General features: G+C 39.7%; 1 protein-coding gene across 1 annotated transcript in view; it reads left to right on the top strand.

Moving 5' to 3' along the window:
• Positions 1 to 25,276, top strand: part of PTPRR (protein tyrosine phosphatase receptor type R) — a 145,316-nt gene that overhangs the window by 47,179 nt on the left and 72,861 nt on the right.

The following is a 25,276-nucleotide window of genomic DNA, read 5'->3' as shown; positions in this document are numbered from 1 at the left end:
TAGGAGGTTTGAGAAACTTCTCTGGCTGAAGAAGGCATCACTGGAGAAACAAAAATCCCTGCACTGTGACTCGTGCACAGGGCAAAATGGTAATGGGAGGACAAATTCTTAGCTATATCTGCATTGCTGAAAGCTCATATGGATATCCAGAAATTAATTTTCTTTAGGACAGATCTGTTTTTAGCCCACTACAAAATGAGCAAGAATCAGTAAAGCTGAGTTAAATATTTTTGATAAGCAATAAATTTGTCACAAAAATATCATCCCAAAGAGAGTTCACACTGAGGTCTAATTCAGTAAGTCACTTTGGCTGGAAAAAATAACTGGTGGGAAGGGCAAAGAAGAGGACATAGAAAATCCCTTCTATGCAACAGCTAGAATGCTTCCCAGGGTATGGATACCCTTGCTGATCTTCAGAGCATTTGAACATAATTCTGGACTTTCTGCTTTTCTGCATTGGTTGCTTTCATTTTCTTCCCCTGACAATTTTTTACCCACTGTGAGCTGATTTGAGATTTACTGGGACAGTAGCTGTAGCATTTGAGCATTCTTGGTGTCCTGACCACCAGGTTAGACTGTCTTTCTCTTCCTTTTACTGACTGAATGTGCTTTATATAAAATGGAGGAGTTTCTGAGAGAGAAATCAAGGATTTCCTTCAATAAGGGTGCTAACTGACCCTAGCATGTCACTGTCTTCTGGGAGCCCAGAGATGACACTTAAGCTCATTCAGCCACCAGTGTGGCAGAGTGATGGACCTTACGTCTTGCATTTCCCATGGGAGACTTCTGACTCCTTGGCTCTTTCGGCTTAGATGTAAACATTGACCAAATCTAATTTTTCATATATACATTTTTTTCTGTAAGTGCCCAAAAGTGAAATGCCAAATGGAAAATATGACTTAGAGTAGGAAATACTTGTTTTTTTTTTCATCCCTCATTTCAGTAGGAAGTCAAAATTTATGGATTTTGCTTCATTTTTGCAGTTTGTCAGATGAAAGCATTGGGTATTTCTGCAACCCTGCAGTCAGCAAGGGCTGGAACAGAAATACTGTGCTCCAAAATGCATGCCTCTTCCACCTGAGCAGGAAGGTTAACTGCTCTCATGATATCTGTAACAGCAGGTATCCATTATTTGTTGGCGGACAAGCAAAGGGGAGAGTGTGGCAAACATTTTGTCATTTATTACACATAACATGTCAGAAAAGAGGGCAGCTCTCGGGCCTGCTGAGCTCCATCTTGCAGAACTTAAACTGCCTGCCTTTATTGCAGGTCATTATTCACCATGACCAATAGAAAAAGAGAAAGATACACTGGAAAACGTACAGCATGGGTCTGTGGGGGCAGGGGTGATTCTTGCCCTCATTACTTGTTCTGTTTCTCCCACTGATAGCTGAATTTCTGTGATAAATGGCAGCATTGTGTATAATTAATACTGGGTATAGTTTGTAAATCAGTCTGTAATGTACTTAGACATCCCTTAAGATGAAAGGTACTCACCAGTACCTCTGTGAATCACAGGCCCCTGTCTTGTCAGGAGATACAGTAAGGCATAATCTTTTTGCCACAAATCACTGTCCTCCCACACCTTGCAGTTTTACAAAAGCAAGCCATCTCAGGAGATCCATGCTTCACTTTTATATCGTTCAACCAGATCTTTACCTCTCACTTGTTTAATAATTCCCCTTGTCTTTCTTGTCCTCACCCTGCATCAGTCATGTTAATTTAAATAGTGGAAGGTCTGTACAACTGCTAAAGAAGAATGTCTCCTCTCCCTGTCCAATTCATATTTTATGACTCAATTAACTTCTCAAGGTATTAATTGCTAAAATAAAAGAACAGCATCCATGAACATCATATCTGGATCTTTAAAAAGTTTGCTTGTTATTCAGATATTCATTGCATATAGAAAGCTACTGAAAATGTAATGATGTGCCAGAAAGTGACAAGAAACTTTTAATGCCTGCTTTGGGTGGGAGAAATACTGTCAGACAATGATTTTATTGGATTAACATGATTAATCACTATGTGTGATTTACGATGTTTGTCAATTTCATAGTTTTGCATTATGTTTGAGTATCAGTCTCAGGAATGATCAGGAAGCACAACGTCTGCCAGCTGCCTCCCTGTTATATAGGGGTTTGCAACAAAATGCAGACCTACGTGGACACACTTAGAGGTATCCAAATCCATCAGGTTTAGTCAGGTCCTGAATACGCTGTCCTGATGTGTTCTTGGAATGTTTTGGTTATATGCCTATGTTTGATTTATTTGCCAGTAATGAAGATATTTAAATGGTGAATTTTGTCTGGAAGATATTGATCACTTTTTTTTCAGGGTTTGCCACATTTAAATGCTGAAATTAATGTTATCATGGCTGCCTGTATTTAACCCTCCTGAGGGAGACCAGTGAGCAGGACAAATTCCTGTGTTTCAGCTACTGAATTCATTGTGCAGCATCCTGTTGCAAATTGGTCTTCCTTTGTGGCTTTTCTTTATGAAACAGAAGTCCATCCTTGCACCATGTGTGACTAGGCTGTAAGTCCCGTTCCACCAGCCCAGGCAGGAAATCAGTGATATCTCTGCAGAAAAGGTGTTGAGTAGACTGTGGAGTAGTAACACCACAGCTGTACCACCCCAGCACAGCCCACAAGTTCTCTGGACCCAGTTTGCCTGAGCCATTTCGTGTCATATGACATATTTTCAAACTTCTTTCCAGAGCTGCAATGTAGAATGTTTTCAGTGGAAACAAACATACTGTTCAGCTGGTGCCCGTCCAGGTTAGGAAGGTAGTTACATTTTTAGAACTGAAATGGTTATTTTGCATTGATTGCTTGGATGAGGGCTTTTGAGTAATGAATATTGCTTAATTATTGCCTCAGATTGGAAGCAATTTACTGTTTTCTGGCATCAGTTTCTGAAGCTTATCTCCCTTCATTGTCTCCCACCAAGATATTGACAGATAGAAAAACATCCATGTTATGGAGATTGTTAGTATATGTTCTGTGTACCTATACAGAAAGACAGCTGAGCAGTAGGAGTTAAGTGATAAGAAGTCTGTGACAACAATACATGCTAACAGAGGAGAGCTGCTATTGTACACAATAAAAAATAATAGTATTTATCATACTTTTATTTATCTGGAACCAGATAATACACATTTTACCAGCCCTTTCTGTGACTTCTGCAAAGATGTTGATGTAGTTATAAATAATTCTCTATGAGTTTAAAGTGCAAGAGTGATTTGCCACAGCAATCAAAGCAACATTACCCTGATGATTCTGTTGCTAAGTCCCCATATATCACGATAGACAAAGTATTCTGTAGGCCTCAGTCCTAGTGAATGGAGTCATTTAATGGTCTTACATATTTTACATCATTTAAAGTTTGTACTGAATGACTGACGAAACTTTCATCAGGCTCTGATACTGCAAAGACACCACGTCATTGTAGACATAGGATTGTTGTCATCTTTATCTCTCTAAAATAGCATGCAGGTATGCAAAAATGCGAGTAACTGGATTGTACATGAGAACTAATTGTACATGAGAACCAAGGACTTTGTGCAATCAAAGTCAGTGCTTGGGTAATTTTCAAATTACTCTAAGTATACCAAGCTGTACTTTTGAAAGATGTCTTTTTCTTATACCATTAGAGGCTGTGAAGGACATGGAGGGGAAGGACAGGCAATGTCATAAGCTACAGCTCTTTTATAATCTAGCATGGAGATTTTCCACTCCACTGTGCCATTTCTCAATCTCTGCGATAGCTGATAATCAAATTCTAACAATGTGATGTTTGACTTGGTAACTTGAACCACTGAAGTGACTGTTTTTCTGAGTATCATGTTGTCATATGTTTGAATTGCTCTATTCTTAACTTGCTTTGTGCGTGTATGTGAAATGATTTGGATATGTTTCACATACAGAAGAGTAACAGCTGGTGAGGGGGCGAGGAAGAGTAAGCTGTAGCTACCAAAAAAAAGAGGATAGTTTTTTACCATATGCCATTATGTAGAGAGTTCTTGTTTTCAAACCACATCCTGTGTGACTCTTCATCCTTCGTCTCAAAGATCGGCATGCCTAGATATGTCCTTTCCAGAAGGCAAACCTGGGTTTCATTCAATCTTATATACCATGAACTATAGACGGAAAGGACTGTGGTCAGAAATGATCAAGTAGAAACCTTGTACTTGCATGGCTCATTTATGGTCCTGTATCAGAAACATTGGAGAGGCTAGAAGGCAGGAAACTGTTCAAACATCAAATCATATTTAGGTTTAGAAGCTTATCCCAGTCTGACAATTTCAGAGTGCTTTGATCTCTAGCACATTCTAAGGGGGGAAAAGAGGGGTTTTTTTAATGTCAATACCTAGGGAGATAGCCTTCCTGCAGTTTTCATATGCTCTCCTGCTATGCTCTTAATGAATGAAGCAAAATCTAGGGTTGAAACCTGCATTACAGACTCTATTGTGGGCACTGCTAGTGAGTTTTGTAACTGCAAACTCATGCTTACATGATTTATTTCATTATTGCCACTTTCTAAAGAGAGAGTTTTAAGTGACTTTCTTCAAGCTGTTTAGAACCTCTTACACCTGACAAATTTTCTCTTGTGAAATAAATGTAGAATTTTGCAACTGTTTATGACAATAATCCATTTATCAAGAAAATGTTTTTATTGATGAGAAATAATGCTAAAAGAAAGCACAATGAAAAGGAAATATAAAATATTGCACTACTAGTTAATTGTGAAAGTGGGTTTTTTTGAAACTAGATGAAGAAAGCTTAATTGAAGCACAATAAAGTGTGTGAAGCATATGATGTCAGAGCATATCCTGAGGTGTTTTTTTAGGAAAACAGAATTTTGTAGTGCTAGCAGAGCCTAGAAAAACTCTGCAGCCTAAGCTGTGCAGTCAGTATCCCAGCTCACATCATGGGAATGGCTGAACTGTGTTGTTGCCTCCCCTTCACATGATGGCTTCATCCATCTCAGGAGGAGCTAGGTTCAGATTAGATGAAGAAGGTGTTTCTCGACAGTGAGCAGTAGACCTTACCCAGTGCTGCAGCGGGTGCAATTTTACTCAGGTTCACAGAAGGAACTTCAAAAAGAGATCTGTTGAAGGTTATCATTATGGCAAACTACAGTAGGCTCAGGAAATCCCCTGAGCCAAAAGTGTTTGACACAGAATTAGTAGCAGGGGAGAGATTTCATATGCTTGCCCTGCCCTCACTCTTTGCTTCATGTCTACTTATGGCTGTGCACGATATACAGTATTGGAAGAGCTGGACATTTGGTCAGAACTAGTAGGGATGTGTGCTTCTGTTGGCGTAGAAGTGCTGGCACAGTACAAGTAATGTTTTAATTCTATTTCATGAGAGCTATTTTAAGATTTTATGCCAATTTATGCACAACTAAGCATGAAATAGAATACATATTTCAGAAAATTTCATGCTGTGAAGTGATGGGAAGGAGGTGCCTTCCTCCTTAAATTGCTACATGCATAACAGATTTGTGAATAGTGATGGGGGCTGTCATTGTATACTGTGCACTGTCCATGATCCTATTATAAGCATTCTGTGAAATGCAAAGGCTAATAAGCAGCAAGGCAGTAAAATGCTGCAGCATAATGCTGAATATGTGAATAATTTTGTGGAAGTTAATAGGAGCACTCTTATTCCTTGAATGATCATAACAGCTGCTCTGGAAGATGATTGCAAAATGCCACTCTTGTTCTTGGCAAGTCTGTGCCCTGTGTTTATTCATAAACAGAGCTGTTTAATATTGGATACAAAAGTGAGTTTCTCATTGGTTTATTGTCATCAACCCTGCAGCTTTGTGAAAGTGATCTGGATGAAGCACTTAAACAGTGATCCAGAGAGTTTCTTACTGAAAGAAGAAAACATTAATTTAACTTCCTTACTTTACTGATTTTTCTTTTTCCCTTTGGAAAAAGTCTATGACATTTCCTTTATAGATTTACTCCAAATTTTGACAAGCACAATGCATAGAAGAAAATCACTGATTCTGTCTATAGCTTTCAATGTCATGTTTTATTTCTCACCATAGAATTGTTTGAGACTGGAAGGGACCTCTGGTGATTGTGTAGTCCAGCCCCCTGCCCAAAGCAGGGTTTCTCAGCCCTGCAGGTTGTTTGGGATCTTCTCCATTTGGGTTTTGAGTATCTCCTAGGATGGAGACTCCACAGCCTCTATGGGCAACCTGTGCCAGTGTTTGACCACTCTCACAGTAAAAAAAGTGTTTCTATGTAAATGAAACCTCCTATTTCAGTTTGTGCCTCTTACCTTCCTGTCCTGTCACCAACCAGCACTGAGAAGACCCTGGTGCCATCTTCAGTCCCTCCTGTCAGTTATTTATATACATTGCCAAGCTCCCTTCTGTACCTTCTCTAGTCCAGGCTAAACAATCCATTTTCAAGAGCTCCCATCAAGTTCCAGCAACGGCTTTGGAGCCCTTGTCTTCATAGAGGTAAAGTACTTTTGTGCTTGTGTGTACAGCATGGGGCTCCAGATCACAGCTCTCCATGTATTTGGAGTTCATCAGGATCTCTCTCATTCACAGCCAGTCTTTCTAATTCAGCAGAAGCCTAGAGTTATTGCATTAGTTGCCCATTAGTTTCAGACAGATGCCCATTAGTTTCAGGCAGTTTCAGGGATCCAAAATAAAAGGACATTAAAGCCCAATGTACCCACTGAACACCTTACATTCTTCAGTGTACACCTGCATAGAGCAGCAAAAAAAGTAAATGGTTCTCCCAGGGTCTCACTCACTTCCAGTATATTTCTTGCTGCACACTTTGCATCTTTACATTGTTCTGTAGGAAAATACATTCTGAGATTTCCACAGGGGAGAATGGGTTTTATTAGATTGCTATCTCCATCTGATGACCCTAGACAGAAGTGGGCGTTATTTAATGTGAGGAACTGTTGAGCTTATCTAGCAGAGACAGAGCATAAAAACCTATTTTGCTTACTTTATTTTTGTACTTTAAAATCATTTATCCTTGGCATGTAATTTAGAAAACAGGGTTTGATGACTTTTGGTAATTGCCTGTATTTTCTGTGATCAGTGTGCGCAGTGTCCAAAATACATGATGCTAATTAAATAACAGAAACAGGAACCAAGAGTTAATTGCAGTCTGTGCAGGTTGCCCCTTAGGTGTTTTACCCTCAGCTGGTAAGTCTCAGCTCATTAGAAGAAACATAGTCAATAAGTGTTTACAGAACTGGAAGCAGCTGGAGAGTTACAAAATCACTGTCCCATAGAAGCTATGTATATGTGAATGTGTATGGTCATGGTCATGGTCACGGTTGTGCTCCTGATCACCAGCATGAGCAAGACATTAACGAATTGAAAAGCGGTAGAAAGTGACAGCCTGCATGTAGTTCTCTCTGTTCATTACCAAGATACCTATAAATAAATAAAGATACATACACCAAGAGACACAGAGACCAAGATACATATAAATAGATGAATTTTGCCACCTCTCTGACGTGGCTGTGCAGCCTCCAGTCAGTTCAGAGGTTGAATAAGAATTGTATTCCCATAACTTTAGCCTGCATGTTGTCCTGGGAATTATCTGTTTACTTGGTTATCAGTTATGAACCCTGACTCACTTTCTGAGTCAGTCCTTTTAAAAATATATTTCTTTGCAGCTGAACTGCATGTGCTTTTCCAAAATTTGTATTGTCTTTAATTTAGCCGTATTAAGTACATGATGAACTTCATGTGAAGCACCCAGCACATCCGATGTACCTTATTGTTTATCTCGTGTGCCCTGATTCTGAGCTACTTTCAATTTTCCGTGTTATCTTCAAGCTTCTGTATGACTTTTTATGGTTTAGCAGGCCTCTAATAAGGATGTTGACTAGCACAGAGCTAGGAGAAACTTTCTGAAAGAGGAAATCTGTTCTAGCATACTTACAGGTTTATCCTTTACTTGCTCTTTCAGCATCCAGTGTGATTACCTTTGGAATGGAATATGTACAGTATACATCACATCACTATCACCCCTTATTTTCTTATCCTTAAAAAAAATTTCTAAGAGTGGTTCCTTCTTTTTTTTTTTCTCTGTAATTATGGAAATTTTGCCATCCTAATCTGATGTATATCAACCCTGTTGATAAATAAACTGAAAAGCTTAAACTGGAGGAAGTCTGCTGGCCCTATATAGCCATTGGTAGTTTTTCTTCATTTAGCGATTACCAGCAGTTCATGAAGAATTTTTTCCCATTACATTATTTACATGGTTATCTAACGGGATAAAAATTAGCCTTCCTCACAGAAACATAATTTCTATTATTCTCCATCTATTCTTTTCACAAGCTTTGTAGTTTTCTTCAAGAAGAAGGAAGCACTTTGGGTTTTTATAAATGAGGAATGTCTAGATGTCAGCACTCTCTGGATTTGAAAGCAGTGTAGCAGGGGGTTGTAGAGGCCCATACCATATTTGTAGCTCACAGAGTATTTCTCTGTGGCTCCTAAAGGGGCCATACTCAGCAAAACCATTTACAAGTTGGAGCTGTCATGGGCAGACCATCATTTTGAGATCTGTGGGATATGTGAGACAAGAGCCTTAGGCTGGAGTAGCACTGCCACAGTCACTGTTTCCACAATTCAAAGAGCCCACAACTGGATTTGCACTGTGGATAGATGGGCAGCCCCAGCCTGATTTTCATTCATTATGAGACTCTTTAGGAAAGATTTACTCGTACCCAGAAACACAGAATTAGTATCACTGCAGAAGTGCAAATACTGCTAATGTTGTGAAATTGTCCCATTCATTAAGTTTATTTAATGAAATTTAAATGTTGGAAGAAAACATGGGTGTAGTATTCCCACTGGTGAAGTAAACTGGATTGATAACAGAATTTGAATTCCCAGTTCTCTTTTTGCCTTTTCAGGTTTCTAAGCCAGTCTGTTATTGCTTCTTAGTACCAGCTCTCATCGTCTACCTTCCAATTATTTCAGCTATGGATATATAGAGAAGGTTTATAACCAGATGTAATACTTCTTCAGTCTAAAGTAAGCAATCACATGCTCAACTAATAATTAGAGCTCTATATGTGTTCTATTGTACATGAAGTTTCAATACACAGGTATGTATAAATATTTTAAGGATATGGCTCCATAAGGATATTATCTTCCATAAGGATGTAGTCTGTCAAGTAGCAGCTTCTTTCTTGCACAGAAGTTTTGTAAAAAACATTTTTAAATGACAAAAAAATATCAGCTTTCTTATGTAGGTGTATATCCTATTTTATTTTACTAAATCGCTTCAAAAATATTAAAATTAGAACAGCTTGAGTCACTGAATGAAGATTTGGATTTTTGACTTTGAAAAATCACAGAGTGGTTGTTCAAGTAGAAGATCACGTCTATTTGGACTTCTAAAAATGCAAAGGAATGGCTATTTATTCATTGCATTTTGCAGAAGATACTTTCAAATGCATTTTTCTCAAATGCACTTTTCTCATTTATTCATTTAGTCGTAAATATAAAGAATAACCCCAAAACCTACGGAAAATGAGGTAGGGAGGGATGCTGGCCAGAGCTCTGGCCTGGGTGTCCCAAGTCTTCGTTTCTATTTATAGTGTTCACATTACGTACCTTCTTCATGTTTGTAAGATAACCACTTTCCCATGGTGGACTTCTGTTTCTTCAGACCTAATGAATATGTTTAATCCCCACTGACAGATCCTTTGTGGTGCCCACATTACAGAAACTACAAATGTAAGCTGAGAATTATTATATATTACTAAAGTGTTCCTTCGCCTTTCATCTTTGCTCTCTCTGTCATAACACAGGGACATAACAGAGCTTTAGGTACCTGTTTGCACAGGTCTGTAATGAAAGAATCCCTCTTGTACTGTTCTGTTCTAGCAGGAAACAGCAAAAGCTGCTGCCCGCTTTCAATGTCTTTCCAGGGGAATGCAACTCAGGATGTCTGCGACTGCTTATATACTTGCAGGTGTAGCTGGCAATGAATTAATGGGATTTGCTTTCCTTTCAGTCAGCTTATAAACCACTCTGATTAAGGCAGGTGAAAATGAGATGCCTGAAGTTGTGCACATAAATATGACCCTAGCAGCAGAGCCTGATCAGCTCTCACAGAAGTGAAAGATACCAGGAAGTTATTGTGAGACAGACATTTGTCTGTTAAATATGACAGGCTGTGCTGATGGGAGGATAAAATGGTTTGTGTGTAGATGGACACAGGCAAATTTTACTGAGTAGGTTTTGTCTAACATGGCAAATACAAAACATAGGTTTATTGTGTTGAACAAAGTATTATATATATCCCTCGTATATCCCTGCATCCTGTGACAACAGGTAGTTGAAGAATTGGGGGCGAAGAGGTCTCAGCTGTAACATTGAGCTTCACTGATTATATTTCTCTCATTTCTTGCCATATCAATCTGTGGGAAAAAAAAAACATAACTGAAAAAGAATCACATTTTCAAAGCATTTTTGCTACAACAACAGAGAATATTTTAGAATGTTTACCTTCCACTTGCTGTTGCCTTTAGTTAAAACACTCAAATGGAATTCCTTAGGAAATGATAATTTTCATATTTTTTAACTTTTATTTTATTTTCCTCTTTTCCCTCCAGTCATTTAATTATGTGATTTCTGGAAGATTTTCTGGGGATGTTATATTTAATGGGGAAAAGATCATAGAAATGGGAAGCTGTAAAAACCATTTAGTTAATCTTATGTTTCTTTGTTCGTCTCAGAGAGGGATTGTTCTGTTTTATGGTCCATTATTTTGGTTCAGCTTTGTTTCAGCTTGTAAAATGAGCATTCCTCCACTATTATAGACAGAATCTAATTCCCTGGCAACTGTAATGACCTTGGGAATCAGCTACCACATTAGCAGTAATGTGCCACATTTTTCATTGAGGTAACACTCTACCCTGCTACTTTGGTCAAATAGTAATGATGCTTTCTAGATGTCCAGAAATCCTGTGAGCACATATATAGAGCAATTGTATTGCTCTTGCACAAACATTTCAGCTTGTTCTGGTGAAGCTGAACTTGCTGCTGCTTTATTCAAAGTTGCAATAGCAAAATCATAGAGCCATAGAATGGTTTGAAGAGAAATCATAGAGCCATAGAATGGTTTGGGTTGGGAAGGACCTTTAAAGCTCACCCAGTTCCAACCCCTTGCCACAGACAGGGACATATTCCACTAGACTGGGTTGCTCAAAGCTCTGTCCAACGTGTCCTTGAACAGTTCCAGGGATGGGACATCCACAGCTTCTCTGGACAACCTGTGCCCAGCGCATCACCACCCTCATAGTGAAGAATTTCCCTTTAATATCTAATCTAAATCTGCCCCTTTCAGTTTAAAGCCATTTCCCCTTGTCCTGTCACTATGTGCCCTTGTAGTTAATAATGGGTCAGAAGCCTTTGTTGTACTCTTCTGGTGCTGTGTCAGACCAGCTATTGAGTCACATAGTAATACTACACCCTTGAGCTGTGTGAGAGGAGCTCTGCTGTACATAGCCAACAGCAGAAGGATGAATGGATATAATATATACATTCAGACTACTGCACACCACTGTGGCTTCCTTGTCATCAGAGGAGTGAGAGATGGGACATAGAACCATAGAATAGTTAGGGTTGGAAAGGACCTTAAGATCATCTAGTTCCAACCCCTCTGCCATGGGCAGGGACACCTCACACTAAACCATGTCATCCAAGGCTCTGTCCAACCTGGCCTTGAACACCGCCAGGGATGGAGCATTCACAGCCTCCCTGGGCAACCCATTCCAGTGCCTCACTACCCTGACAGTAAAGAATTTCTTCCTTATATCCAATCTAAACTTCCCCTGTTTAGGTTTTAACCCATTACCCCTTGTCCTATCACTACAGTCCCTAATGAAGAGTCCATCCCCAGCATCCCAACAGCCCCCCTTCAGATAATGGAAGGCTGCTATGAGGTCTCCACATGAGAGCAGTCCAAAATATGTAATTTGCTAGCACTGCATGAAGAGAAGAGAAAACACAGCAGGGAATCAGCAAGTGAGGGTAGCACAAAAAATAAAGCTCTTTCAAGCACTCCAGTAAATTTATATCTGCATCTTAGAGAGTATAGTGCATACTTAGTCCAGCACCAATGGGATCCATTGAGTTTGCTTCTGTGCACTGACCGGTAGCTGTGCAGGTCTGGTATATCAGTGTTCAGCTGGGTGCAGAGTTGCTGTGGGCACAGCCTGGTCTCCCAAGTGGTCATATGAATTTCAGTGGGATCACATCAGTGGATTTTATTCCCAGGAGCATTTTCTATTTAGGACCCTTGCAAAATGTATTTCTGTGTTATTACAGCTGAAGGAACAACCTTGTGAATAGGTCACTGAGAAATTTTCTCAAAATGAGCTAAAAATCAGTTGCTGTCATTAGATGTGTATAAGAATAGACAACATTAGACACAGTTCCCAATGAAATTGTTCTTTCTCTGCATGATTCTGTCAAAAAAAAGTTATAACATATAAATACACAAATTTAAACTGTGTTCCTCCACTTTTCCTGAGGCTTTGTAGCTTTTTGTTTTGTTTTGGTTTGCTTTTACATGTGACTTCTGAACTTGTTGAAGTAGACACACCTTGACTGATAAATTTAGGTCCTAAGTTTTATCTGTATACCAACTGAGATGGAAGCCATAAAGCTTTTTATTAACAGGCATAGATGCTGTCACTGGGTCTTTTTCTTGGGGCATAAGGTAGATATGCTGGGAATTTTTAAGATGTCTACAAGCCCTCTTGTCATCATTTGCAGGACTTGTGTTTTGATATGACAGGGATAACGCAGATATTGCTCTGGATTGGAGCCATAAACTCCATTTCTGAGAAGTGAAGTATTTCTCCCCAGGAGCCTCTTTCTGCCCACACAGAGCAGGAGCCACCAAATCACTGGGAAACTCCCAGAGTACAGGAAAGAGGCAGGAAGCCTGCATAAAGGTGCACTCGCTGCATTCATGCAGAGAAGCAGTACCTCCCAAACACAAATGGCACAGTTTGTGGTCACTTGGGAAAATCTGGAAGATTACTCCTTGTATGTTTAAAGAATATTATTTAAAAGAAAAGGGGGTGAGGGGAAGCAAAAGGAAACTTCACCCACCAAGCTTGCAATTGCTATTTCTTTCTGGAAGGATTATGAATTCTTTTGCTTTTGTGTATGTGTGAGAATGAGAGAACTGCATGCAAACTGTTTTGTATATTCTCTCTGAGAGTGATCAATTCTGAGTATAACGGGGGAAAAGGCATTTTTCTCATTCTAAACATCCGATGTTGGCTTCAACAGCTGTGTTGCTCATTAATAAACATTGAAACAGAGTGCTTTTCTGATTCTAAATATAAAAGACAGAATTGAGCATCCATGAATTGTGCTCTGTCCCACTCACTTTGGAGCAGTAAAATTCCATAATACAAGGCCACACAACTTCATCTTTGACATCACAAGTGGGCTTACCTCTAAAGAAAAGTCCCCCAAATTAATCTGGAAGCCATTTGATAAATGTTTTTCCCTAATGATTGAGCCGGAAATCTTGTCCTATATTAGGTCATTTGGGACACAGATTATGTATCACACTTCCAAACCAAAGCCTGAATCCTGAATCTTGACCTGCTAGTCTTAAATACAATGTTGTTGTTAGCATTAACAGGAGTCTTTGAGGTAAAACTCTCCTTAAATCTTTGAAGATTTGGTGTTAGTGTTTTCCCTTGTGTCTTCTCTGTTCAGAACTAGAAAGAAAAGGAAAAATACTTTTTCTGCCCAGAAGAAAGGGAACTTGTACCTCATAGCCTCTGAAGTACACTCAGTATTAGCATTTTCAGGAGGTCAGAGGTCCTGAGACAGTTGTCAATCATGAGATTGTCTTTTCATCTGCTTCCTTGTTTGAGCTCATAGGTTTCACACACGATCATTAATGGTTTTGCTAAAACTTTGAGGAAAAGGAGGTATATCCAGTCACATGAATCAGTGACAGCATAAACCTCAAAGTAATGCAAGTTTTGTCTAAGAAATTTAGGTCCCCAAGAATTTTGCTGGATTTTGCTTAACTTTGTTTCAAGTTCTTAATAGAAAAAGGAATGTAAGGCAGAAGTTACGAGGCTGCCTTTTGTTGTCTGCACTCAGTTCATGTGGATTTGGAGTGCTTCATTGGGCAGGAGAAAATCAGTGATACAACTTTTATTGCAATAACTTGTGATTGTGGTGACAATAATAGCTGTAAAGAAACTTGAGTGGGCAAAAAGGCTGAAAGCACCTAAACCCCAAAACACACTGGTGAATTGCATCACACTGAAGAGCCCTTTCTGTTGGACATTTGATTCCCAAAAACTGGATGCTGATCTCTCAGGAGCTGAGGTGTAAGAACTGCTTCTTAGATTGCGAGTCTCATCTGTGTTGGACAAATAATCCAGACTGTCCTGGGACATGAGCTGTATTCAGGAATCACATAAAAATAGGCTTTCATGTAAATATCTCAATTCCACTTGAGCCAAGTATATTTTAAGACCTTTTTTTTTCATTATTTTTTTTCCCCCAGACGTATTTCAAATTTTCTTCTTCCTATTCCCAGGAACTGCAGAGAACTGTGATTATGTGAAAAAAGGGAAAGCATTTGCCTCTTTCTACAATGTTCCCATTGTGTGTGTTCAGGCAGTTTTTGCTCCCCTGAAACTACCAGTAAAATTTGTCTCTGAAACTAAATGCATGAGAAAGCTAGGACGTCAGCAGTGCTGAAATCTTCCTTTGATTTTAAGAGCAAAGAAAAAGGTTACTATGGAGAATAACTCACTGGGAGTCTTTTGGCCACATCAGTTCCTGAAAGATGTGGAAGTTGCTGTATTGTCTTAGATTGCTAGTTTTGTTCTTCATTACTTTCTCAGCTTATATACATGCATGTTTCTGCTACAAACTAAATTTAAAATTCTGAAGATGAAAAGGATGATTTTGGGATGGGTTTTTTATGCCTGCCATTTTTCTGGGAGGCATTTTAATGTATTGAGGATCATTTTACAAAGTCAGAACAAGAATTCAAACTTCAGTAACTAAGAGTTGTTTGAAACATAAACCTAGCTGAAATTAGGGTTTTACAAAAGGAGCAAGGAGAAACAATGATGGTTTTCTGACATTTAGAGCTTTATGCTGGCTCTACCTGGAGATTTCATAATTGGACAGAAAAAACAAACATATAAAGTGCTGTGTTGAACAGGCTCAAAAGGGTCTGTTTGCCCTGAGGATTACAGCGGGCTTTGGGATAATGAAATAGGATGTGACTGGTACAATCATGCTGTGCATAAAAGTTGTACCGGGCATAATAGCACAATACATTTCTTTTGTAATGAAAGGAATAATTTTTTTGCTAATATTGAATTAGGACATATAGGACAATTTTACGACACTCATTTTACATGCCTCTCAAAGAACAAAAAGTCTGAAATGGTGTACAGCTGAGCTCTTCCGGCTCCCCTCATGTTTCTACCTCTCTTTATTGTCCTGTGCTTTTCCATCATCTTGTCCTTTTCAACTGTCTGCCACAAGGGAGGCAAACAGGGAGAAGTGGATGGAGAAAGAAGGAAGCCTAGAAAGCTATTGGAGCTTTGAAATGAACTTCAGCTGTTATTTTAAGAAAACTGAAATACTTTGTGATGAAGTAAATCTCAGTCCTTGAACAAATGCAGTACCAAATTACGAAAGACAGGAAGTGACTTTTGGGAGCAACATTAAAATGTTGTGAAAGAAGAACTTCTTCAAATTCTGTGAAAGAAGTTGAAAAGTTCCATTCTGTATATCTGCCCCCCATCTTCTTACTGAAATATATGATGAATGCTCCCTCCCTGCGGGGTTCAAGGCCAGGTTGGACAGAGCCTTGGGTGACATGGTTTGGTGTGAGATGTCCCTGTCCATGGCAAGGGGGTTGGAACTTGATGACCTTAAGGTCCTTTCCAACCCTAACTATTCTATGATTCTATGTAAAATCCTCTGAAACAGTCAAATGCTGTTGTCCCCATTTTACAGACATAGAATTGAGGCAGATTAACTGAGGCAGACTTGCTAAGGCCAGAGGCACAGCACAACTTTGGTCTCTTATCCCTACTGGTAACAATTTGCATTAATTGCAAATGCTCCCAGCTTAGCAGTTTTTAAAATAAATGTAGTGTTGTCGTGACCAATTTTTTAAAAAGGACTAGCATACTTCCATGTGCAGCAGTAAACTGCCTCCTCCCATCACTAGGTACTGAAGCTCCTTCAGGTGGTAAAGCAGAAAGTTCCCTCTGTCCCAAAGAAGCTCTAGAAAATCAGCCACAAAGTCCAACAGAACTACTGAATCATCCTGCCTCTCTCCTTCCTGCTTCTGAAGGGCACCCACAGTAGAGAGTACATGTGTTATTTAATGACAAAACTGTGCCAAACTTGTGTCCCACAGACAATAGATAACCTTTTCTTCCCCTCTTATACCCCCTCAGCAATGGCAAGCATGCATCCCATGGGCATTTAGGGTATGGGGTTCTTCAACTCTCTGACTCAATAGGACAGAAATAAGTCCTATTAACTTTACTGGGCTCTGGATAAGGTTATTCCCCTGCTGAGGTTAGGCTATGGGATGGTAGCCTCATGCAATCTATAGTATATTAGGTGTTTGGAAGCTGTAGAGAGTTTCTGACTTCCAAATATACAATGCATGATTAATGCATTAATGATAACATAGGAAAGAGGTAAAGGGCAGTGAGTACAATGAGCATTGAGGGGACAGTCTAATCCACAGTCTCAGACTGTCACCCCTCTAAATACATCACATTGTGGTACAGGAGTGACCCACACGACTCAGAAGCCACGAGAATGAAATAACTGACCTTCTGAGATCTCCTTCAGAAAAAAAATGGAAGGCTATGCTGTGTCTTCTCATTAGATGTGATCACTAAATCCACATCACCTTGTGACACAATGGTGTCAAGTGACATTGAAAGAGCTGACCCTTATCCTTGCTAAGAGACAGCAAGCCCAGAGGTTAATGCAAACCATAGGACTGATAGAAATCAAAGTGTGCCTTTTGAAGACAAACCTTATCCTTAATAGGCTGAATGCATTCTTGTACACTTTAATCATCCATGGAGGTCATAGAGTCTTTCTATAGCTGACTGACTCACATGTGCCCAAGTGCATGTAAGAGCTCAGCAAGAGGATCTTGGACAAAAGCCAGACCTCACAGATGGAGCATTTCTCACTCTTGTGTTGGTGCTTCCTACAGAAGTGGTTAAATCAGCTTCAAATCAGCTGATCTCGTTTGAGAAATTAGTTCTTCCTGCAAAAAGAAGTGTAAATCTGTCACGTAGCTGAGACAAACCAGTTTAGTCATATTACTCACCCACCTCCAGAGTAGCTTTGCCAGTCTGAACTGTGGATGCCAGCAGAGTGCCCTGGCCTCACCTCAACACCTGGTACAGCATCTTCATTCTCAGTGATGCAGCTCTTACATGATCCTCAAACAGTACCTACACATGTAAATAGAACTTGTAGGAAATGCAGTATTTAGTCCAGGATGATGTCCAGCACTCAAAACTTATGATAGCAGACTGAGAAACTTACCCTTTTATTGCACTAGGGTTTGTCTTGGTTTCTGATAGTTAAAGGTTTGTCTTCCTTCCTTCTTGCTTGTATGGCAAAATTGTAGTCTCTTCTGTACAGTTTTCAGGGACATTAGTGATTTTCAGCATCTAAGCATCCAGCCTTTTTCTGCCTCTTGTTCAGTTTTTGGCCTCAGAAGCTTCCTGTGGTAAAAAGGTGTGCGGATTAATTGCAGTGTGTGAAAGACTGCTTTCTCTTATAAATTTTGATTTTTTTTGTATTTTAATTAACATTAACTCAAAAATCGGTATGGGGAGAGACCATACGGCTGTCTTAACTACATTAACCCTAAATTTCCCATTAGTGTTACTTCTGTATTTGATGTCTTTAATAGATCTCATAACATGCATAAATTTTTAAATGTGTATGTTTTCATGAAAAATTGATCAAGAGCCAAATGGTTCTTTAATACTGTATGAGAAAAGCATAAATCCAGGAAATATTATGCTTACTTTAAAGATTTCCCATAAAGGATATGGGTTTTTTTTCTCTAGTAAAAATGTGAGTTGTATATATCTTGAAAAGTAGCATCCAAATATACAAAGCTTTCCTGGTCTCATCAGGACTGAAGTGATCAAAGTATCTCATTCCTATCACTTCTCCTTAATGTTTATACAGAATCAGTTTCAAGTTATTTTTCTCACCATCCCAATACTCTTTGTAAAAGCACACTTAAATTTTCACCAGCTACATGTGAAATTTGGAACTGTTGGACAGTTTTGCATATTCTGCAACCTCGTGTCTCCTCCATCCTTCTAAATGGATGACTTAAACAGTTCATATTCCAGGTCCAGAGGATTTCTCAAAGCTTTTCACTGCTTCTTGTAAACTGAAGCATACACCTGTAATTTTTCTACTATTTCAGGTGTTTTTCATAGAATTGCAGAATAGTTCAGGTTGGAAAGGACCTTAAGATCATGCAGTTCCACCCCCCTGCCATGGGCAAGAACACCTCACACTAAAGCACGTCACCAAAGGCCCTGTCTAACCCAGCCTTGAACACTGCCAGGGATCGAGCATTCACCACTTCTGTGCCAGTGCCTCACCATCCTCACAGTAAAGAACTTCTTATATCTAATCTGAACTTCCTCTGTTTAAGTTTTAACCCGTTACCCCTTGTCCTATCACTACAGTCCCTAATGAATAGTCCCTCACCAGCATCCTTATAGGCCCCCTTCAGATCCTGGAAGGCTGCTATGAGGTCTCCAAGCAGCCTTCTCTCCTCCAGGCTGAACAGCCCCAACTTTCTCAGCCTGTCTTCATATGGGAGGTGCTCCAGTCCCCTGATCATCCTCGTGGCCTCCTCTGGACTTGTTCCAACAGTTCTATGTCCTTTCTATGTTGAGGACACCAGAACTGCACACAGTACTCCAGGTGAGGTCGCACGAGAGCAGAGTAGAGGGGCAGGATCACCTCCTTTGACCTACACAGTTTTCAGTGTACTTTTGTAGAATAGGCAAGAATCCACCTCACAATTTTTTATGTAGTTGGTCCCTGACCTTAGAAGTACTTAAATGCCCCAAGATTTATATTTCCAGTCACACTGTGTTTTAGCAGAAATATATTATGTATAAAATTTTGAGTAGGTCACTGCAGACAACTGCTAACACATAGAAACATGAAGCTTCTTTAATTGATTACTGAGAATAATTGATTTTATACTCAGGAGAATTTAATCTTAGTTTACAGATATAATTCCAAGTTTAATATGGACTTTATGAAAGAGCAGGTTTCTCATCTTGGAGAAAGTACCATTGTAGAGGGAGATGTAAATGGGAGAGGAGAGAATGCCACCATGGACATCAGTTTGGTTTAGGGCAAAGTACCTTTGGAGTGACAGTTGTCTTGGCAAAATGCTTTGTTCTAGTTCCATAACACTGGCTGACTACATGCAGTTCCCATTTGATTCATGGACTACGTGAGACGCTGAACTTGCAGTGACACATGACACATAATGTTACAAAAGCCAAAGTCTCCTATGGATGTGTATTAGGTACCTGAGCCAGCCAAAGGGGCTAACATGATGCCCAGTGCAGCTATGATCTCAATTGCTGAACAGCAACAGGGGGCAAATCCAATGTGTTTAGGGGAAGAAAACAGAAAATGCAGGTATTTTCACAATTTGTTGCCAAGTATTTTGTACTCCTGTACCCAAACTGTACAAATACAGCTGCAGCACTTTCACCTTCACTCCTGAAAAATACATCCTATTTGGCTGTACAACTGAGGCTGTCTGATGAGGGTGACAAGATGGAACACAGTGACACTAATGAACTACAGACATTGTCACTGTACAGAGAGCAGAGCAGAGTGCTCAGATGGAGGGACCCACAGCCTGACCATAGTCCAGTATTTGCTTTAACACAAAAAACATTTTATAGCATTTCTGATGACTTTCTTATAAATAAAGTGGAGCACAGGCAGGTAAGGCAACTCTTTTCTGAGCTTTCTCTTTTGTTTGGCCTAAGTAAATTGGAGTGGTTATTTTTCTTGTCATTTTTAGAGTAGACTTCCTTTGGTTTTAGCACAAAAATGGAACTTATTATGCAATGGCTCTTAAATACGTAAATTTCCTAGTATATATAGTTTGCTGATTTACTTTTAATCTTTCTTGGTAAGAGTATTGTGAAGACTTTACTTTAACCTTCCTCTTTCTTGGTTATTCCAGTATACTGAGGTTAGCTGGAGGCTTGAGAAAACACCTGTGGTGGTTCGGTCAGGTGGAGTTCAGAGGGCAGTAACCAGTGTTTAGCAAAGGAATGGTATATTTGAGGGTCATTGTAAAAAGGATATCACTGATGATAAGGAAAAGATAAGAAAGGGAGGCATCTCTGAATGCTTCTTGAGAAGCAGAATTTGACTTGCAAATTATAATTTATTGTAACATCCTAAGATATTGTTTCAGAAACTGTGTTATACATTCATCCCTTTCATATTGGGTTTTTTTTTTTTCCCCTTTTTTTTCTTTAGCATAAAAATCCTTATCAGAAAGTACCTGTAGGATCTCAGGTGTGAATGAATGGCCCTTGGCATTTTTCTGTCTTGAGTTTCCTTTCCTGGAACTCTGTCTTCCCAAGTTTTCCATTACAAACAGAAAACTTCTCTTCAAACTACTGCTTTGCTTGGATCACATAAACCTGGAAACTGTCACTGCAGCTGCAATATCCAGGTCCATAGCTGCTCAGGGAAATGGGTCCTCCAGGGTGTTTACCTCGAGGCTCAACAAGTTGCTATTGCCAACAGCAGTAGCAGATTCAAAACTGTGAACTCTCATGGGAGCAGGTTGCAATCCAAGATAAACACTGCAGATGAATAAAGGGTAAATTATTAGTGCTGTGTAACTGGGATGCTTCTGCCCTTTCTTTTCCAAAGCAGAAGGAGGAACTAGAGGAACACAGTAAGACACAACTTGTGTATCTATGCTAATGATTTGTTTTATTTATATCTATGGATTTAATTTGCAGGGGTTAATTTCACATTATATCACAGGTGGTGTTAGAATACATAATGATTTCGTCTGTGTAATTATAACCAGTAAATGGTTGGACAGGTTTCCATTCTAGGAGTGATTCTGTTAATGGTAGTTTATATTGTTTGTCTAATGTACAGGCATTGTTGCATTTGTAATTCATCCTTTATCAGTTTTCTGTGCTAATCTCTTACCTTTATGGACTAAACACAGTATCTAAGCAATTCATTAGTATGGCACAATATTAAATCTTAAAATTTTATTAATATTTTAGAAGTTTTCTACTGATAGGGATCATTAGGACTTTATTTTTTTTCTTTTTCTTTTTTTGAGTAACTTTTCTCAACAAAAATTGTCATAGTTAAGAATTTGCAAAGGCAATTTTGTACAAGACCCTCAGGTCAGACTTAAATTGTAGTCACCTTTGGGAGTGCACATGCCAGAGTTGAGAATATAATGCCCCCAAGTGTTGCCTTCAAGATCTTAATAGTGTCAGTATGATAAAATTCTTGTAATTGAGGAGACTCATTACCTTTTAGTGCTGAGTAGGCATAAATTAGTATGGAAGTTGTCAGAAGGAAGTTGGGAAAAGGATATCATTTTGCCCTGTTCCTTTCATTTTCCATAAGCATCCAGAGTTGGCCAAAGGAAAATGAACTTGATGCGTCTCTAACCTGGTCTACTCCTGCTTTACGCTTTTATGAATCCCGTACAAGCAAGGGGGTAATAGAGAGCACAGAGCACATTTGTGGTGTGCTGCTCACTCTAAAGCAGATGCTCTTGGGATACCATCAAGCATTTTTATACATTATCTTTCATCGATTGAGTTAGAAATCCCATTCCTAAAGTGGCAGAATCCGGACTGCTACCTTTTCTCTCATAGGAAGAGGCAAATGCACTCTCTTGTGTTGCCTCATGTAGAAAAAGGTGGCCTATGTTACTCTTGCTTAATTTTTATTATAATTGCCAAGTTCCTAAGTTTCACGCTAACACGAGCAACTAAGAAGTAGATCCCTGCAAGGCAAGGTTCTTGTAAAAAAATCTGACCTTTTTCTTCCTCAGATACTTCTTGGGTTTCAGTTTTCTTTTGTGAACAGTCACAAAAAAAATCTTTAATGCTACACAAGGAGCACTTTGAGATGAAGTTTAAGGACAAATTTCTTCCCATCCACTTAGGAGGTTTCCTAAAAGGGTCCTGAAATCTCCAGCTGCAATGCCACGTGAGCTTTCACAGCAGGCTAAGTCCAGACCAACAGAGCAAGTCCTGTGGTCTTCAGGCTTCACCCAGAACCACCAAGGACAAGATAGTTGTTAAAGACACACACACTGTGAAGCCTTTTATGACTGTTTGTTATAGGACACAGTGGGCAAAATTCAGACCTAGTAGAAGAAAGCATTACCTCTTCATGGTAATGGAGTTTATTCATGCATTTTATTGTGCCTGGATATGATGAACTGTGATCCCAGCATGCTAAATCTGTAAGTATTTATTACCTCCGTATAGGCTCTTAAAGATCTTATTTTTCATCTGAAGCTAGGTATTTTTCTGGCTGTTTCATTTCTGTGTCTTTATCAGTGAGCTCTTAACACACGATTTAACAACATCTCCATTAGCGTGATCTGCTCCCTGGCTCGAGTATGTTTAAGTGAATGTATTTTGATTTTATGCCTGCTAATTTTGCTCAGTAACAACAGTTAGCATTATCCCCATAACTCAGGGTCACTGACTAAGACAAGCAGTTTTGCACTCTTCATACCATCCTGATGGATCTCTAGGGACACTCATGGCAGCCTTCCTATATTAGCAACAACTCCCTTTCTCGGTTGCCCAGGATCCTCAGAGCAGGCTGTCAAATTTCAGTGTAGTGACAGCTTCAGACCAATTCTTGTCTGATGTATTGCTCAGGCATGTTGTGGCTGGAGCAAGCCAGTCTGGGAACAGAAAAGATGGTGCTCAGATCTGTTAGACCTACATGTGTCCCCTCTCAAGACATTTTTGTGTTTCAGTAGAAAAGCTGGATCAGTTTTGTAACCAGTCAAGTTGTCTGTCTAGATCAAGAAGAAGCAAAGAGAAGAGGATTTTTCATTTTGAAAATGCCAGGGTAGGAAGGGTAATCTAAAATGAAGAATCCTGTAATACTTTGAATTAAACCTGTGTGGTAAGAGCAGATCTCAGTTGATGTGTCAAGACCTGACAATTCCAAAAAAATGAGAAAATGGGAAAAAAAATTAAAACAGTACTGAAAGAAAAATCAGATTGGCAGTGGGAAAAGAAAGCAAATCTTTTATGGGTTCACATCATAACTTACAAACCCTTACTGATAAAGAACAACTGTAAAACTGTGTAATGCTGCTTTTCTTTGAGAAAAAAGTTGCCTTCCTTTCTGGGCCATAGCCATATTCCCAGGGTGATGTCTGACCCATGGGTATTTAATTCACTTTATGCAGTTATGGTTATGAAAGAATTCTTGCTTGGATCCTCAAAGCAGCAAGGTGGCCTATGGCTCTAAAGAGGAAGCTTAAAATAATCTTTTTCAGCTCAAGTCAACTGGCTCAATCAGAACTTACTGACTTCCTAAGTCAGAAGTTGCCAGAAACATTGGAAGCCTTCTGGGACCATCTGACATACTCCTCTTCCCTCTCTTCTCCACTACATATTGTCTGCAAAGCAGATATGGATGCGAAGGAAGGGACCCCAGAGTACCACATGGACGTGCTGGCCACCAATATATAAAGTACATAAAGACCTCACACCTGGGTCTTTTTGGAAACAGAAGATTTGAATCTAAATGATTTCCTGGGTAAAATTCCACTGACTTTGAACTTGAGAAAACATTTAAATTTCACTATGATGCTAACACAGGGAAAGAAAATGCTTCAGTCTCTGCTGAAAATTATCATAGAACCCTAGAATCATAAGATGGTTTGGGTTGGAAGGGACCAACCTCTTACCATGGTCAGGGACACCTTCACTGTTGACCAGGTTGCTCAAAACCCCATCCAACCTGGCCTTGAACACTGCCAGGGATGGGGCAGCCACAACTTCTCTGGGCAACCTGTGCCAGTCTCTCATCACCCTCACAAGGAAGAATTTCTTCCAAATATCAAATCTAAATCTCTTCTCTGTCAGTTTAAAGCCATTCCCTCTTGTCCTATCACTACATGCCCTTGTAAAAAGTCCTTCTCCAGCTTTTTTATTGGCCCCCTGCAGGCACTGGAAGCTTCTCTAAGGTCTCCCTGGAGCCTTCTCTTCTCCAAGCTGAACAACCCGAACTGTCTCAGCTTGTCTTCATAGGAGAGGGATTTCAGCCCTTTGATCATCTTCATGACTGTCCTCTGGACTTGCTTGAGCAGGTCTATGTCCTTCTTGTTTTGAGGCCCCAGAGGTGAATGTAGTACTCCAGGTGGTGTCTCACAACAATGGAATAGAGGGGCAGGATCACGTCCTTCAACCTGCTGGTCACACTTCTTTTGATGCAGCCCAGGATACAGTTGGCTTTCTGGGCTGTGAGCACACACTGAAGCTGGCTCATGTTCATTTTCTCATCAACCAACACCCCCAAGTCCTTCTCCTCAGGGCTGCTCTGAATCTCTTCTCTGCCCAACCTGTAGCTGTGCCTAGGATTGCTCCCACCCAGGTGTAGGACCTTGCACTTGTCATGGTTAAACTTCATGAGGTTGGCATCAGCCCACCTCACAAGTGTGTCAAGGTCCCTCTGGATGACATTCCTTCCCTCCAGGGTATCAACCAAACCACACAGCTTGGTGTCATCGGCAGACTTGCTGAGGGCGCACTCAATCCCACTGTCACCAACAACGATGTTAAATAGTGCCAGTCCCAATACTGACCCCTGAGGAACACCACTCATCATTATAGCCTTCTCTGACTCACATGAGGAAGGTTTAGGAAATTCAAGCATGTGGAATCATAGACTTATAGAATAATTAGGGTTGGAAAGGACCTTAAGATCATTGAGTTCCAGAATGTTTTTTTTTTTATCTCAGAAACAGCTAATCAAAATTAAAATCCTATAATTTCACCATGTCTGACTCATTCTTCACCTGCAGGGAGAAATGCTAAGATAATATTCAAAGCAAATCTTCATTGTGTAAATCCAACATCTCATTCTTAAAGGTGAATTGGTGTCTAATGCTTGA

The sequence above is a fragment of the Melopsittacus undulatus genome, chromosome 5 (assembly GCF_012275295.1).
Source record: "Melopsittacus undulatus isolate bMelUnd1 chromosome 5, bMelUnd1.mat.Z, whole genome shotgun sequence".
Taxonomy (NCBI): domain Eukaryota; kingdom Metazoa; phylum Chordata; class Aves; order Psittaciformes; family Psittaculidae; genus Melopsittacus; species Melopsittacus undulatus.
Note: the sequence above shows the minus strand (reverse complement) of the source record. Positions and strands in the feature narration are given on the sequence as shown.